General features: G+C 43.0%; 1 pseudogene; it reads right to left on the bottom strand.

Moving 5' to 3' along the window:
* Positions 1-524: 524 nt before the first annotated feature.
* Positions 525-2,809, bottom strand: LOC147629585 (endoglucanase 6-like; annotated as a pseudogene).
* Positions 2,810-15,996: the final 13,187 nt, after the last annotated feature.

The raw sequence follows: 15,996 nt of genomic DNA on the forward strand, positions 1-15,996 counted from the left end.
AGTCTTTAAACTCTTTCACATCTGCAGCAGTCGGATTTATATCCGGTATCTCCGGTGCCTCTTCATGCTCACCTTCTATATGTAGTCCCAATAGCCTTTTCCCATTAGGAAATTCGTCAACCTAAACCTCCAAGCATGGAAGTTATTCTTATCCAGCTTCTCAGCCACAATCTGTGTTATGCCATCATTAGACATCTTGCCAAACACACAATTTTACCAGAAACTGCACTCTGGTTTTCCCTGCACAACTGCTGTATTTTCTGCACAGCGGTACCGCAGTCCACTCAAATGTCACAACCAATGACCTCAATGTGCATACATACACCCAATGGCAACTGTAGACCTCTTTGCAGCACCCACAGTGTCTGCACAGTCAATCTATCTTCCTGCAGTTCTTAAAACAGAGTTCTGCAGAGAATCGATGACTTACCCGCAGTGCTCGAATTCGCCTGCTTTCTGAAAAACGGAGGTCCAGACGCGCCCGAAACGCGTTTTCGGCCCAGAAAATTTTGTCCGATAGCGGGTTAGCGTGCAGCTTTGGCATATGAGTTGAACAAATGGTGCAATGAACTGAGACAGATTGTAAGCTGGGTTCTACCTGGTTGGGTAGTTCGTGTAGGGGGTAAAGACAAGTGCTCGACAGCCTGATGGCCGCCCGCAAGCCTGGCCAGAATGCCGACCAGTGGGCCGGTGGCGGACGTGGTGGGCTCTGACTGGTCGAAGCGGCTTCTGTCGTCTGCGTAGTTGTCACCGTGATCCGGCCCGCCCACAAGAGCACCCACCACCAGGTTGGGATTGGGAGCATTGCGGCTATACCAATCTGCGTAGCCTCCCTTGCAGGTGACGAACCCCGGGCTGTCCTTGATGGATACGATAGACGCCCCTCGGTGATGCACGTGCTGGGGATATCTCGCGCCGTAACCAACCAGGTAGCTCATGTGCATGGGATTGTTCCCCAAGATGTAGTCGACCTGGATTGGTAAACAAGGAGCTAGGTTGGCATACATAAAACACTTTTCTTTCTTCAAAAGGTGAAAAGAGAAAAGGGTATCTTTGTATAAAGATTACTTGGGACTGGGCCAAGTTGAGGAGTTGGGAAGGAGGGACTGAGCGCGCGGCCGGGCATTGCAGCTGCTGGCCTGCTGCAGAGAGATAATCGGAGTAGACACCAAGAAGGAACGGTGCGGATGCTACGTATTGCATGTTGTTCCAAGGGCGAGTGAAGAGCAGCCCTCCTACAGACAGTGTTTCAGTGTACTTAGCAATATGCTAGGCGACCCTACATTTATACAATATAAGCGACGTCTCAAGCGTCGGTCGAGTGGATTGGCCAATGTATACGCTTTGCATTGAGCTAGAGGACGTTCTCACCAGGCGTCACTTGAGCGTTGTCGGCACCCGAGTTCTTCTGAAGCAGAGAGCATAGGTAGAACTGTGCTCCGGATTGGTACTGCTTCAATATGTCAGCGTGCTGGCCAGCTCGACCTTCTAACAGAACCTATCCAGTATGGACACCTCGACGTTTCAGTGCAGGAGTGGCAGGCAGTTATTATTATTGTATTTGTTGACAAAGGCAACTTGATTATATAACCTTCGATGCTAAGATCTGAACGCCTGCGTATTTGACGTCCCAGCTAAACTCTTTCATGTTCCATCCTATTCCACCGCGTTATTCACCACGTACTCGAGGTATGCATCCTCGCCTGTGGCCTCATATAGCCACATTGCAGCCCACAATAGCTCGTCCTGCATATTTTATATTGATCATGATTAGCGTTAGCTAAGCCTCTCCCGATTGTGACACTACATCAGCCGACTCTACTACTGTAAAGTCAACCTTACTTTGTATCCACTCACTGACGCGTAAAAGGCCTTTACATTTGTGATGCTGTCATCGTACTTTCCTCGGAAACTGTCAGCAAATGTGAAGAGCTGGAAAACATGCAATCGAGACCTTTTGTTAGTAAGCGCTACCATCGACTAGATGCCAGTATCAGGAGGGATGGCCGGTACGTTTACTGACCTCTCTTGCGTGCTGGAGAAGAGTCTGCGAGTAGGCAGCGTCTGTGCTTTGGAAGGCCATGGAAGCAGCGGCCATGGTCGGAGCCAGGGTGACCGGCATCCAGCCGGTAAGCCTGGCGGGAGGTGGTCATATCTTCGGCTCGTTGCCAGCAGTCATGGTCCGAGTTCCCATCCCCAACCTGCAACAGTTCGGGAGTACATTGTCAACAAGCGATTAACGTTGCTTAAGCTAGCATATATAGATATGTATGGCCTACCTCTGCCCATAGCACGTTGGGCTGCGGATGTGCTTTGATGAAGTAGTCGGTGCCCCACCGGATGGCGTCCAGCGCATTCTGCAACTGTCCGCTGCCGCTCAGCCCATTCCCCCCGTACTCCACCACGCCCCACGCGAGCATGGTCACCGTGTACGCCATCGGAAACCCAAACTTCACGTGGTCGCCCGCGTCGTAGTACCCGCCTTGCATGTCCACCTGTAGTGACAGAGCAAGCGGCTATTCGTCAACCTAGGCGCAGCTCATACTAGCTTGAATCTACGAGCAGCCCACGATTAGTTTTTTACACTTACTCCCTCGTTTTGCCCGTCGTGCAATGCTGAGTCTCCCCGCCACGCCACCCTCTGCGTTGACGGCAGCTTGCCGGATCGCTGTGCCTCCAGGAACAGCAGGCTCTTCGCCAGTGCGTCCGGGTAGTTGGAGGCGGCCACAGTAGCAGGAATCATGAGAAGCAGCATCATTAAGGTGATGAGAATAATCGGCCTGTCGTTTTTAGATGACAAAAGCGCCATTCCGTTAGTCCAACAAGAACAGTAAGTTACCTCCTCAAGTCAAAACGTACAGGGGGATTATAAAGCCGGTTGATGACGTCGTCGGCTTCTTCAGGTATAAGTGTCGAGCTCTTACTTCAAGAGGCTTGTTTGTGTTGACTCGAAGATCTAGAAGAAGATCCTACAAAATCAAACCAACATAAATAAATTAGTAATCAACATTTTATTAGTTCTCTATGCAAAAAAAGTTATAAGTAGACTACATTTTTTTATATGAGAAAGAAAGAGGAGAAGACAAGAACTGGAAGAAGAGAAGAGAAAAAGTGCAAGAGGAGAAGAGCAATGTGGGTCACTCTAACCCTAAACGTAATCCTAATCCTAATGCTAATAGAAAGCTTGTGAATAATAGAAAGTGCATGGCTCATGCAACCCTCATTACAAGAGATGGGGAGCATAACCGCGCAGCATAGCTACATGAAGAGGAGAGAGAGTAGGGAGAGGGGACTCGGGTAGGTGCATAGGGTATACACAATTACAATTCGCAGCTAATACATGGAATTTAAAAAACCCCTTAGTTGTGAATTTAAAAAACCCCTTAGTTGTGATTTTTTCATGAATTAAATGACCCCTTTTTCTTTACAGATTTATGATTTTGTTTTTCAAAATCGATAAAAAAAACCTCTTCTGTAAATCTATTTATGTAAATTAACCTTAAAATTTTGAATTAAAAAATCCCTTTATTTAAACTCACATGCTATATGGGTGGTTGCAAGATGAGGTTATCTAGTTTCGTTTAGTGGGCGCCCTTGGGTTTAGCCTGAAAATGTGTATTTTTTCAAGAAGAATAGCCAATGTCTCCTAATTAGCCAAGAAGTTTCACTTCAAGGTCTTCAAATGAAATATCATATGTAAAGTTGGGCAGCTAAAACTATAATCTGATCGAATATCCAATAACTGCAAAGCCCCTTTTCTTTGGGAACCAAAATTGTATATAAGCCCTGTCGGAGGTTTGGACAAGTACACTAAATGTTAGTAAATTGCCTACAACTTTTACATTATTAATCAAATGATGTTCCCACTTTGCATATCACAAATTAAAATAACATAGAGCTTAGCTTGATTTATTGCGTAATTTTTGATGTGTTCTACTATTTTTTATATTATTTAAAAGGCATTAGAACTGTTAAAAAACATACTATTTTATCCTCCCACCATATCTACCATTTAAAATGCTTGATTTGTATGGATCTAGTGATGATTAGATTGGGGAAGATTAATAGAATGTGGATCTGAGGTAAAATTACAAATCTGATGGTTGGACTTTTGTAGATTTACTTTGGAAAATTTGTTATGTCTATTAGAGGCCAATTAAATCAATTATAATTTAATTTTAAAAAATCAAATATTGAATCTTTAAATCTAAAAACTCTAGGCATTAATATAATTGTTTCTATGAATTTATTAAAAAAATTAGCTTAATTTGAGTATGGGAAAGTCCATTTTCAATCCTCCCAAGTGAAAATTCCCACATTGTGTCGACTCTCCTCTTTTCAAGTCTAAAATCAATCCTAGTTAGCTTTGGAAATCTAGGCTTGGTAATCTTCAAAGCGTAGATATCATGCCATGTGTGAGGCTTGGGTAGGCACAAACCTTATATATGCATGCCACTTTATGTCCACATCAGCTTTGAGAGGATCTACATAAGCACCTTGCCACCTCCACTCTCCATGTCAACATGGTCAACCTAGTTGACTTCTCACCTCATCATCCTAGTCATCATTAATGCCATATCTTCTTGCCACATCGCACTTGATGACATGACATGCCATATCACAGAATTCCTACATTAGCCATAACATTGCCACATCTCAAAAAATACCACGTGGCATATACGCGTGTGACAGGTGGCACCTCTTTCCCACCTTTCCATTTTTCTCAAAAATATATTTTTGAAAAGTATATTTTTTTAGTATTTTTCAAAAAAAGAGAAATAAAATATAGAATTTTAAATAATAATATATATATAGCTTATTAATATAAAAAATTTTAAAATTACTAATTTTAAAGGATTATATTTTTAAATTAGATAAATAATATTATTTTTAAATTCATGTTATTTAATTTTAAAATTTTACTTTTTTAAATTTAATGGCTCTTGAAAATATTTTATGTATAGGAAAAAACTTTAAATAAATATTAAAAAAATATATTATAAAAGAAAATATAGTTATATAATTATAAAACAAAAGATAAATTTTAAGATATATTTATATATCTAGTCATGATAAATATTTAGATTTATAAATAATATTACTTTTTAAGTGGATAATAGTTTTATTTTTATTTTTATGTTTATCTTAATTATCCAATCAATCTTAGATAGGACATCCAATGAGATTTGAAGTGGATAACCTATTTTTCCTATATAAACACACATCTCTAATACTACCCCACACACATCTCTAGTACTATCCCATCATTAAGCCTTCATATTTTTTTCTCTCTTAGCTTCCTTGAGAATGGGTTCTTAAAGTCATAGAGTTGGAAACGTGATAGGACTAGACTTCCCCCCATCCACCAAGTTCAAGAGGAGGAGAGAAAGAGGGTAGCTCATTTGAGAGAGAGTGTAGAGAGTACGTCAACGATGAGAAACACCTTGCCTTGCTCCTCCTCTTCCACTTCCTCTCCCTCCACCCTCGTCCCCGGCCCCCACTATCCCTTAGTTTAGATAATACAGATGAACCCGCCCTTTTTGAGCCCCCTTCTCTTTCACAAGAACCCACCCCCTCCTTTGGGCGTCCATAGTGTGGATAGAAAAGAACTATCAAAGTCAGGGGCGTATCGTCGTGCCCATGCAATTATCCAATCCTATTTCAAAGACCTCACCCCTTCATCACCACAGGCATGCATGCTTGATGCTTTGATCAATATGGCCAACTGCAGGGTGCTTTCTGACATTGGAGGTTGAAGAGAGAGGAGAGCTATAAAGTGTTCGTTCTTCTTATACAATTAACAAGAAGAGGAACTATGCGGACGCTTTGGCTGCTCGATGGGCTATTGTGGTAGCCATAAGTAGCTCCCAAATGAAGGGTAAGGTGAGTGCCACATCTTGCATCCTTTCCATACCAGCACACACACTTAGAGTTGGGTCTATTAGACGGCAAAGTTTTGATGCCAATGAGGTTGGTGCTTTGTGGGCGAGTAGTGGTCGTGTAGCTAGGCATGATTACCTACTAGAGATGAAACCACTAGAGCCTTGATAGAAAGTTTTTGGGAGGAAAATTGTCGTGCCTTGCCAGTTATCAAAAATCTTTCCGTAAGAGAGTGACAAGAGGAGTGTTCATTGAGCACGGTGCTTGCTTTCTTGAAATGACCCAAACAGAGTTGTATTCTTAGTTTGTGGCATTATATCCAGACCTTAAAATTGGGCAAAGGTCATTTGAGGGGTGTAAGCCTTGGTTTGTGCGGTACTCACAACAGTGTCACACACGTTGTCACTACCATGTTGAGTTTCAACTTTTTTATGATGTGTTCTATTCTCTTAGTGGGCATAGAGAGTTGCTTCATAGTCCTTGTGATTTTATCCACTCTCTTCTGTATGCACGCAGGAGGATGCCCATTTCCATATGATGCCTTGTGTGGAGAGAAATTGCACATCATGTGGTTCACTTGCATATCTAAGGATGGTATATCTTGATGGAAGTGACCAAGAGATAGTGCCATGGTGACGTTATGAGTATTTGACACACAAGCTCTAGAGTGGCGGGCAGTCCAGGAAGTTACAACTTGTGGATAAACATACACCGCATTATAACTTCATAGCCACATCTAGGGAGAAAATCTACCCCTATATACGGGCACAGTCATTGTGCCAAGTGGCAGGATTGTTAGTTCCGAGCATGCCTAGCAGAGTTTCCTATTGCTGTGGTCATCTCTCTGGTTGATTTTGTTGCGAACTACACCTTCACACCTTTTCAAGAGTTACAATCTGAGTATTACTTCTCGAAGCAGGTAATGGTTATATTTCATAATATTTGTTTCGTGTTTGAGCTATATTACTTATTTGAAATCTATGTCCTAATCGTCTCTCTTCCTTACCTCACGAGGTTGTTATTATGGTCCACATTAGCTATCGACATGCAGAGGCAGATGTAGATGGGATAGCGAGTACCCCCGAGGCCTGTGTCATTATTCGAGAGTATCATTTCTATATCAGTGTGATGATCGTTCACATGATGCACATTTTGTGCAAAACTATTTTCGACTCCATGATAATTTTTTACGAGATTGTTGGATCGTACGTGGCTAACGATGGGTTTGGTCGGATGGTTGTGACGCACAGTTCAAGTTTTCAACGACAGTTCTATTGGCTTTACAGGTAGTACTTATAGTTCTCTTAGATTCGTAATTAAACTAAATTCACTCTTAAAGAAAACAATAACTAAGACTTTGTTTTATGCATTTATAGGTGGCATGTGCAGTCTAGTATCCTAGTGATTTGGTCATTCTTTGAGACTGGTCAATCAACGAGAAGGGAGAGCATGATGGTGCGGGCGCATGTGTGAAACATGCTTTGAGACGTCCTCAACTGGTGGTAGGATGCTGATGAGCGGTTCAAAGATGCAGGCCACGTGGTCGAGTAGTGCTCCCAACATTTGTGTGGAAGTGCAGCATCATCGTATCCCAAACGTGATACTCGGATTGTTAGGAGATTTTCTTGGCATGTGGATGGTGGCATGATTGACCATAGTAGCTCCCATGATTGTGACATAGTGCCTAGCACTTTGGGTTTACATTCCATCAGAAGCACGTGCATGGCGGCCCCCATGATTTACACACAACGGTTTGCATGTTCGTACTACCAATAATTAGCACCGTGTATGGATTTTTCAAGTCTCCTAGTGCTTGAGAGGCCATAGAAAATCTCGCTCTTCCCCATGCCATCACACCCAAACATGCTTTGATGGTGACCAAACTATGTGAGCATGTGGAGGGGACCCACCCCCACATGCTTGCAAAGTTTGGTTATCATGGGAGCATTTTTGGATTAGCAATTAGCGCCCAGTGCATATTTTTCAAGTCTCTTAGTGCTCGCAAGGCCATAGAAAATCCCGCTCTTCTCAATGCCAATGTACCCAAGCATGCTCCAATGGTGACCGAACTTTGTGAGCATGTGAGGGGGCTGCCCCCACATGCTCGCAAAGTTTGGTCAGCATCAAAGCATGTTTGGATCCAGTGCAAATTTTTCAAGTCTCTTAGTACTTGAGAGGCCATGGAAAATCCCGCTCTTCCCCATGTCATCCTTTTGAAGTTGCTCTTTGGCTTGCTCCAGCTGCGCTTTCAAATTTGTATTCTCTTTGATCTTTTGCACAATGGTTTGGCTCAAAACTAGATTGTTGTTTTCTAGTGCTTGGTATCTAGCTTCCTTCTCCTTGGCCGCCTTGAATATCTTTAGAATAACATCCTTATGGGTTGCTTCTGTTGTTGTGAGGTGCTCTTGCAATGTCTATACTTGGTTGGTAGTCTCTTGGACCTGCTTCCATAATGTTGCATTGCCGTCATGGAGCATGTGGGTTGTGAGGAAATGGCACCACCATACACATTGCTCTTGCTCACAAGGAAAGCACTTGTTGCTCAACCCCTTCCAGTCTAGCATGTGGCAAGTTCAAGAGTTCGTCTAGTCCCTCCATAGTCTCTCGAAAGAATCTTTCATAATCCAAATTATGGAGGAAGGATGTTTCTCCTCCTCAGGGTCTTCTGTCAAAAGGTTTAAGGCCATGAAAGTGCAAGCTATGAAAGGGAATTCTGTGAAATGGGATAAACCTGTGAAAGTTAAATCCATGAAATGGTTTAAGGCTGTGAAAGGGAATTCTGTGAAATGATCTAAGACCGTGAAATTACAGGTTTTGGCTTGAGCCGTGAACTTGTAGGTTTTTTTACCTTGTTTTTGAATAGTGAAATTTGATTGTGTTAAAGTAACTTGTTTTCAGGAATGCAGATGTGATATACCCATTGAGCGCGGGTTTGTGAGGTGATGATAATGAATGAAATTGAAGACAAGGGGGAAATCAATGATTTCTAATCACGTGATTTTATGCTTACGAAGAAAAGATTTGAAAACATGAAAAGAAAGAACGCAAAAGCAAGGCACAAGCTCCCACCTCAAACCCGTAAATGTCAATTTTGCACTCGATAAAGGAAGAAGGAAATCAATGAGAGCATAGCTCGATGGTTGCATTGTGCACACGATGAAAAATGAATGCAAAATGACGAAAAAGGAAGGAATTTTGATTTTATGGTGCAGGTGTCAGACTGGGCGACTGTCTTAATGAAGAATGCCATGTGTCTTTCAATGATTGGTCGAGAAAAAGTAACCATTTCATGGCGTGAACCCTTTCGAACCAGTTCACGGCATGAATCTTTTAGTCCAGTTCACGGCATAAACTACTTAGAATGTTTCACGACGTGAATTGTTTTGTATCAGTTCACGGCATGAATTGTTTTGTACCAGTACATGGCGTGAACTGTTTTGTACACCAAGTGTGTGCAAGAGTGATACCATATATTTATTTTCATGCTTAGACACTCAACCATGCATTCAAAGATTGGATGAAGTGAATGATACCCATTTTCACCTTGTATCCATTTTTTAGTGATGGATACCTTCATCTTCTTATTGCCATGGGAACCAAGGTGGTACTTTGGCACTTCTGGGCAAGTGTTGTTGCAAGCGTTTTAACTCCGTGTGTGTGAGAGTGCTTGATTCTTCCCTCCACCCAAATGAAGAGTGTTTCTACTGAGTCTTATGGATTGGGGTTTGTAAAACAGTGTCTGTCCATTGGTTGCACCTTCCATTTCTTCTTTTCATCAATGATCTTATCTAGCTCCTTTGCCCTGGTAATACCCTTGTGCCATTAGCAAGTCCTTTCAAACCCATTGCTTATTAACGAGGGCTTTCTGGAGTGCTGTTTTGTTTGGAATACTGCGAGCTTACATGTGAAGACCATTTTTGTTCTTTGTCTACTCTTTGGACCTTTTTCCTTAACTCCTTATTAACGCTCTTCTCATCTTTGTATAGCTAGTTTCCAAGTTGACCCTTAGGCACCCACTGCTGAGTACCTTGTGACTTGGGCTGCTTTTTGTGTAGGGATTGCGAAATTGATGCCTTTTTTGCTAAATGAGCTGATGTCGCCATGCTTGGTGTTTCTATATCCTCAATCATGCACTACAAGAATGGTCTATACATAGCGACCCTCATATAAATATGAAGAAAATAGCGGGGGTCGCTTTTGTGGATGCTTATGCGACGTTTAAATTGCAGTTGTGTATGCCACCATTGTAGCGACCCTTGCAAACTGGAAATGAGTGGTTTATGCATTGGACTTGCGATGCATAAGCCACCTTTTGTTTTTGGGTCATTTATGCATCGCGAATTTTTAAAAAAACTAAAATGTGAATACTCGACTCCTTCCCCTCTGGGTACTCCGCGCGCCTCGACTCCTTCCCCTCTGGGTATGAGGACCAGAAGCTGGTCCACTGCTGCAAATGCATGGGACTCTGCGGCATACCTCTCGAACCGTTAGTAGCAGCTTCCTTCTAAATGACGAAATGAGTGGTTTATGCATCGAACTTGCGATGCATACGCCACCTTTTTTTGGAGTCGTTTATGCATCGCAAATTTTAAAAAAAACTAAAATATGTTCGTTTTCTTCCCCGTTTTGCGTGAACTGTAGCATCTTCAAACTTTTCCACGCTGCGCGCAGTTCGTCTCTCAATCCACGCTCACGGCGGCCAGGTAAGGTGTCTTGACTCACAATTTTGTCCCTCCTCTGTTGGCTGAATCAAATTGTAGATATGTTAGGGAATACCTGCCTTACAACGCTATACAAAAGATCTGGCCTTTGATGGATCTTGCCTCATGTGATGAAGTCATATTCCCAAGATTCTAGGCTGTCAAAGATATTATCTTCAAGATGATGTACCACCACTGCCTTGCATCTGTGAAATATGTTAATGTAATCTATATTCTCTAGCAGCAACTACCTTTGAAGATCCTCAACATCCTTATTTATTTGCAAGTAAAATAATGAATGCAAAGTTTATGGTGGGAGAGTCAGTGTGGTCAACACAATTTGTGCATCTATCATATCCCATTCTTTAGGCCACACATGATGTGACTTTCTAATTAGATAGGTCCTCCAATGAGTTCCTCTTCCACTATTATTTGTGGGTAGCTAACATGTCCCTCTCTATGAAGTGACCATTAGAATTAGGATTCTGAGCTAGATAAAGTAGGTGACCACTGACAATGGAATGAAGCTTTAGGATTTCCAATGGCTTGTACATCTATGAATGAGATGAATCTAGCTGGTTATGCATTGATTAGGCTTCCTATAGGTCATCATCCATGCAACACTATATTTCAACATTCGCTTTAAGAGCCCGTCATTTCATCCTCTATTGTATTGGGAACCCTAAGCTTAAGGAGTTCTTCATCTTCTTTAAATATCTCAGGGTGTTCTCCAGCCAACAGCCTTCTGGACTGGCCGACCAGCTCTCTTCCTCACATTGTGGCAGTTTTGCAAGTAGATCACGTGGCCTTGAGGCACACAATTGAAATCTCCAAGAAGATGATAGGTAATCTAGATATCAATATCTTTTGATTCCTTTTACCACTATATCTCCCTATAAAACTCTAATTTTATAAAGAGCACTTCCTACAAGTTTTTGAGGATGGATTCATTGTTAGCCCTAGATACCCTCATCGGAAGATCACATGCCATATTATCATCGGCCAATAAAGAGTATCATCCCACTATGTGTAGATTGAATCAGATTGAATTTGGTAGAGCAAAGGGCATTACTTGAGAGGCATAGTTATGCAAGGTACACAGTTAGGGAGGTGCAGATTGAGAAGCATTATATGTGCAGATGCCCACCCTATTATTTGATTCAAGGGAGATTCCATTGTCTCAAGATGGATTCAACCCTCTCTCATAGGTTATAGAATGTCGCACCATAAGAGGCTCAATATGTTTTTGATACTTTGAAAGAGGACTTCCATCAATCTCGCTAGGATTGGAGCAAGCCTATTCCTCAGGTTACTTATAAATTGCAGCTACCATCTCTGGTACAACCAGTCTATCCTTGGTGGCTCTTTTGTGGAGGGGGTGTACTTTGCCTCCCGTGGGTTTTATGAAGTTCACCTCACCGATGCCTTGCTGCAGAAGCAGCGTGTGCTTGAATTTTCTCCTTTATTTTATGGCAGGAAAATGGTACATGCTATGCCATGGTTCCCCAATAAGGACTATCAAAGTCTCATACGACATCATTGTCCTGTCTGGGTGGAGGTGGTTAATTTCCCAGACTATATGCGAGAAGAATTGCCAAGATTGGCCGCTGCACTGGGCCAAGTTATCTGCCCCCCTCGCCCTGCTGGGAATTGTAATAGATTTTGTTTTGTGGGACACAGATACCCCTACCCTCCCCTCCATTGCAGTCGAGGTTGAAGGTTTGCCAATGGGCCAAAAGTACTTTGAATTGAAATGGGAAATTTTTGCAAGTGCTTGTTTTTCATGCCATAAGTACGGGCATCTGGCCTCTGAATGCCCTACTATCTTGCATCCCCCTCCAGCCACTGCTATACCTTCTCCCCTGGTTCAGCCCACTCATAAGCAAGAGACTACTGGGTCCAAGAATTTGGATAAAAATGCCTACAAAGTTGGGAAAGTGGCTTCGCAAATGCTAGCCATAGCTAAAGGCAAGGACAAAGGTAAAGAGAAAGAGAAGGCCCCTGATAATGATGGTTTTTTACAGCCCAAGAGGGTGTTGAGGCAAAGACCCCTTCAATCTCGCCACTAGGATGCATCTACTCCTACTCCAGTCCAAGCCTCTACCTCAGCCACTCCCCTGGTTCTTCTCAATTGTGTTGGAGTTCTCAAAAAATACATTCCTGTTTGTGAGTCTGAGGAAGGGCTATCCTTTGACCCAGGGAAAGAAGGGCTGTAGCCCATGATGGCCGCATGCTTAAGCACTCTTTGGTTGTATATTCTTGGTCTCCTCCTTTGTATATATCCTCATGCTTGACAAACTCCATTGTGTCACTCTTAATGTACAGGGCCTCTGCAATCCTTCTAAAGTGGAGGCTAGTGTGGAATTATGTTTTAACTAGGCAGCCGGACATTCTCTGTTTGCAAGAACATAACCAACATTCTATGGCTGGCCAGGCTGGCTATTTTGGGGGCTATGATAAGCATTTCTCTGGTCTTTGCATATTGGTCAGACATGAACTGCAGCCCCAGCTTGCCTTCAATGATTGTGATGGCAGATGGATGGTGATTCAATGTGATGTCAATGGTGATATTTGGAAATTTGCCTCTATTTATGCCTTGTAAACTTCTGCTTCCAGAGCTTCCATGTGGCATGCCATTGCTTCTTACCCATGGCGATCTTGTGCTCTTCTTGGCGGAGACTTTAATAACTCTCCCATGCCATCAGACACAACACTACTCATAGATCTCATATGATCCCTTCTGAAAAGCGATCATGGGAGGAGTTACTTACCACGACCCATGCACAAGATTTATGGACAACCATGCACACTGGAATAGTGGGCTACACCTATCATCATAATGCCTTTACTAACTACTGGGCTCGCTTGGATAGATGGTATTTACTGTATGCTTAACAATATACAGATTTCAGTCTTCATATTGAGGTTGATCACTCTCTTGGTCTCTCTGACCATGCTCCTTTATGGCTGAATATTCAGTTTGGCAGCCCTGGGATGACATGCCTTTACATTCCATTCGGATGAAACATAACAATAAAGAATACATGCAGCATGCACAATTTCAACAATTGATCCGATATGCCATAATTCCTCTTACAGCCCATGTCCATTATGACTGTAATTTTGCATGGCAACGCCTTGTGGACAGGCTTCAGCATGCTATTCATGAATATGGGAGTAATTTCATGCCTGACTGGAGAGCTAAAGTTCAGCATGCCAAAGCAGTAGTTCAGTCCTTGACTGCACATTCCCAATTGCAGCCCCTCTCCTCTCAACAAATGGACACTCTCTCTCAGTCACAACAGCTCTCTTGCAAGCTAATGACCGATGGAAATTAGCCAAGTGGTAGGTTCGGGCAAGGATGACTCAATTCATGGATAAAGGCTGCTCTTCAAAATCTTTCTTTCAAGGGTTACATGCTTCCAGGAGGAAGACCTCTTGCCTCAGAGTCCGTAAACTGGATGGTGAATGGACTCGGTCTTTCTCAGAGCTCCAACATGAATGCTTTTCTTATTTTCAGAAACTGTTTGCACCCCCTGCTATACCACTTCTTTGAACGAATTACAAGCTCGGGATACTCCTTTACAGCATGTTCTTCCCATTCTCAACCCACAGGAAGCTCTCAAACTTGACATGCCTTTCACTGATGTGGAGCTTGATGATGCCTTGTCCCATCTCAGCAGTGGTAAGGCACCAGGGTATGATGGCCTCACGGTGGAATTTTTCTTACACTTTTGGGAAGACCTTAAAGGTGTTATCCTGCAAATGATTAATGAGGCTTGGCATATAGGAGTACTCCCCCAATCATGGAAGCATGGCATAGGTAAACTCATCCCCAAGCGGAATTTGTGTGAGCATCTCATGGATTGGTGGAGGCCCATCACATTGATGCCTGTTTGCAAGTGCTTTATGAGGGTCTGCATCCCTTGCAATATGGCTTTGTTCCTAGGCGGCAGATCCATGATAATATTGGCAATGCTCTCATGGCTATTGAATATGCAAAATATTCTGACCAAGATGTTTTTATTATGCAAGTGGACTTTGCTAAAGCTTTTGACACGGTCAACTGGGATTTTATCTCACAGACAATGGCTCAGATGGGATTCGGGCCAAAAATGGCTAATGTCATCTACTGCTTGTATGCTGACTCTACAGCCCAATGCATCCTTGGCAATCATCTTTCTCAATCTTGGTCCTTGGGTCGTTCGGTCAGACAAGGGTGTCCACTCAGTGCCCTCTTATATGCCATTGCCACTCACCCACTTCTCAGATACTTGGATCATCTTACCGCGCATCATTGGTCTTCAGATTCCTGGAGCCCCTCCCTTTATGGCTCAGGCATATGCAGATGACTCCTTCTTTATGCAGCATAATTCTCCACAGCAGTTGAAGACTCTTATGGACACTCTCTCTATATATGGCATGGCTGCTGGCCTGCATGTCAATTTTGACAAATCTAGCCTCATACCTCTGCATTTATATGATTGGCATGTTCTTTTATGGCCCAGACACATTATGCAACCCTATGATGTGGTCTGCCATCTTGGTTACCCTATTGGCTGGTACATCACTAGGAAACAACAGTTAAAGTGGATTTTTGACAAACTTCATGCCAAGCTCCACTACTGGAAGCTCTCCACCTGGCCACTCCATGTTAGGCTCCGGATTGTCCAGTCGATTATCATGGCCTATGTTCAGTACTATTTGCCTTTGATACATTGGACCTCTCAGGATACTTCTGCTTTCATGTCTCAGGCTATGGAGCTGTTACGGAAAACAAAGTCTTCTGTGCTAAAGCTTTAAGACTTATGCGGATGGCAAAAGTTTGTTCCCCGAGGATGCATGGCGGATTGAATGTGCTGAATATTGCGCATCATGTCTTGGCAAGGAAAATTCCTCTCCTACTCACCTTTTTTCGTCAGATGCAGCCATGGACTCATATGCTTGCAACCATGTGCACGGCCTTACGCACTTCTGGACATGGTGCATGGATCACTGATCACTGGGAGGTCATTTTGGGCAGATTTGTAGGTTCTATCCCGGGCTACCCTTTTGCCACTTCACTTATTTTGCGATTGGAAACAGGTCCTTTTGCATGCTCATTGGGCACCCTTCCTTTTGTCTCATGCCAATTCCCTTCGGCAGGAAAGCATTTACTGGAGTGCTGTTTTTGATTCTCCATTGGCCCTGCAAGAGCCGATTCGGACATACAATCTCAGCAAATTGGGGATTAGGTGCATGAATGATGTTGTTGATGCTACTGGTCAAATGCTTTTCTTCCCTTGGGCTATGGCTTCCTATCCACTAGCCATGCATCATAGGTTCATTTGGAGGAAAATTGCTGACTTGCTGCAGCCTTTTCTTCCCATCCCTCCTTTATCTAACAGAGGGACAGATTACAGGATTGGCAGTTACA

This window comes from Cibotium barometz, chromosome 17 (genome assembly GCF_041138505.1).
Source record: "Cibotium barometz isolate CiBa-2024 chromosome 17, ASM4113850v1, whole genome shotgun sequence".
Taxonomy (NCBI): domain Eukaryota; kingdom Viridiplantae; phylum Streptophyta; class Polypodiopsida; order Cyatheales; family Cibotiaceae; genus Cibotium; species Cibotium barometz.